Raw genomic sequence first — 2,428 nt, 5'->3', positions numbered from 1 at the left:
TATATATATATATATATATATATATATAAATCAAAACAATTCGATATGCTATTTCACTAATCAGGTTGCAAAGGTGAAGAATATGGTAAAAATGATTGGGTACAAGGTGTGTGAGGGTTATTCCACTTTATTTATTTATTTATTTATTTATTTATTTATTTTAAAGTTTTTTTTTTAATGTTTATTTATTTTTGAGACAGAGCATGAGCTGAGGAGGTTAGAGAGAGAGAAGGAGACAGAGAATCAGAAGCAGGCTCCAGGCTCTGAGCTATCAGCACAGAGGCCGACACGGGGCTTGAACTCACACGCTGTGAGATCATGACCTGAGCTGAAGTCAGACACCCAACTGACTGAGCCACCCAGGCACCCCTCCACTTTAATTTTTTAATGTATTTATTTATTTATTTATTTATTTACTAGAAAGAGAGAACACTTGGATGTGAGCCAGGGAGGGGCAGAGAGAAGGAGAGAGAGAATCCCAAGCAGGCTCTGTGCTGACACAGAACTCAACATGGGGCTCAGTCTTACAACAGTGAGATCATGACCTGAGCCAAAATCAAGAGTTGGACTCTAACTGATTGAGCCACCCAAACGTATCTTTTTTTTAAATTTATTTTTTTTAATTTATTTTTTGAGGGGGGGAGGGGCAGAGAGAGAGGGGGACAGAGGACCCGAAGCAAGCTCCTCACTGACAGCAAAGAGTCTGATGCAGGGCTTGAACTCATGAACTGTGAGATTATGACCTGAGCCAAAGTTGGATGTTCAGCTGACTGAACCCTTTTAATTTATTTATGATTTATGATTATTATTATTTTAGAAGGGGGGTAGTTATTCCACTTTTCCTGAAGGGTTTTCTCTGCTTTATGTATCAAGAGCCTTAAAAATTTCCATAACCTTTGATTGAAACATTTTCCTCCTAGGAATTATCCTAAGGATATAATCAAAGATGTGAACAAGGTTACATGCAAGGATGTTTATTGCAGTGATAATTATATTAGCCTAATTGTAAATGTCTGATCGGGTGATGGTTGAATAATTAATGAAAAATGGACAGTCATATAATAAAAATTTTGAGCCAATAAAAATTACATTTTTGGAAAATACTTCCTTGACATGGGAAATACTCACCATATGATACTAATGAAAGCAAGTAGGGTGTAAAATGATGTGATGTGGTTCCAATTATTATTATTATTATATTATATTATATTATATTATATTATATTATATTATATGTGTATGTGTGTGTGTGCGTGTTATACAGGTATTAGAATGTGAAGTGAAATTTTTCTATTGAACTTTTTGTCAAAGCCCAAAGCTGAAAATAATTGATAATAGTATCCTCACATTCTCAAGAAAGGGGTTAAAATACAGTCTCGCATTATGTAGTATAAATTTTAGAAAGAAAAAGAAAAATTAAAGAAGCCTAGTACTTTAATTTTCCTTTCCTTTTTCTTTTTCAGAAGGAATGATCTGAGGTGAATGTATAGGGTTAGAGTGTGCTTTTCGGCACAGACCCTTGTGCCTGATGCTGCCCTGGAGGTATCTGAAAGTGAGAAATTGGCTGGGCAGAGAAAGGGGTGGGGGGCAGCAGTGGGACCCAGGCCTTGGTTTTACATTTGGGGTAAGTGCATGGGGAAATTCCTGGGGGATCCCCGCGGTGGGACAAGGAGCAGGAAAGACCAGGCCATTGCCTTCTTCTCAGCTCCCAGTCCCCAAGGTCCAGAAAGGCCTGGGCTGGTGGGAGAAAGCAGCATTGCCTTGATGTAGATCCCATGGGACTTTTTCACTTCTGCACATGCAAGGTTTTTGATGTCTGAAAGTGACGGGACAGCTGTGGCTCTGTCTGCATCATGGCCAAGGGCCAAGGACGGAGAAACTCAAGCTGTTTTACCTTTGTACTCAATCTAGCTCACCTCATTTAATAATCACTCCTAAAGTCACCAATCAAGGCTGGGAAAAATACACCAAAAACGGTTATCTCAAACCATCTCTGGGCAGTGAGAGGAGAGGTGCTTTTCAATGCCTTCTTTATATTTTTTCTATATTTTTCACATTTTCCAAAGTAAAACATGTGCACTTTTATAATAATTTAAACAGACATAAAAAAAGAAACATGGAGAGAAAATGGCTCAAGAGAAAAAAGAAGACCCAAAGTTAGAGCTTTAAAAGTAAATGCATTGCCCCCTTCTTAGTCTAATGAGCTGCCTATTACATCAGTATTTCTGTTGACAAGCCTTTTGTAGGTCCCCCTGTCTTCATTTTCATGCTACCACACCAGTGCTGACCCTCCCATCTCCCTCTTAGAGATGGCAGTGACCTCACAATTAGTGACCTTCCTCCCACCCACCTCCACACCCCAAGTAGGACCATCTTTCCAAACACTATCTCCTCTCTTTCATTGCTTCCCAATTGTTCCCCACCGGGG

At 39.1% G+C, this 2,428-nt stretch overlaps 1 protein-coding gene and 1 long non-coding RNA gene across 2 annotated transcripts in view; one reads left to right on the top strand and one right to left on the bottom strand.

Annotated features, from left to right (window-relative positions):
- The window catches only part of LOC121032918 (uncharacterized), a 10,960-nt gene that overhangs the window by 1,511 nt on the left and 7,021 nt on the right, over window positions 1–2,428 (top strand). Inside the window, exon 3 of the long non-coding RNA XR_005791596.1 lies at window positions 1,464–1,552. This is a non-coding gene — a long non-coding RNA (uncharacterized LOC121032918). The remainder of the gene's footprint in view (window positions 1–1,463; window positions 1,553–2,428) is intronic.
- MEX3C (mex-3 RNA binding family member C) overlaps window positions 1–2,428 on the bottom strand; it is a 46,153-nt gene that overhangs the window by 41,247 nt on the left and 2,478 nt on the right. The window lies entirely within an intron of this gene.

This window comes from Herpailurus yagouaroundi, unplaced genomic scaffold (assembly GCF_014898765.1).
Source record: "Herpailurus yagouaroundi ecotype Mexico unplaced genomic scaffold, PumYag 142, whole genome shotgun sequence".
NCBI classification, from domain to species: Eukaryota; Metazoa; Chordata; class Mammalia; order Carnivora; family Felidae; genus Herpailurus; species Herpailurus yagouaroundi.
Note: the sequence above shows the minus strand (reverse complement) of the source record. Positions and strands in the feature narration are given on the sequence as shown.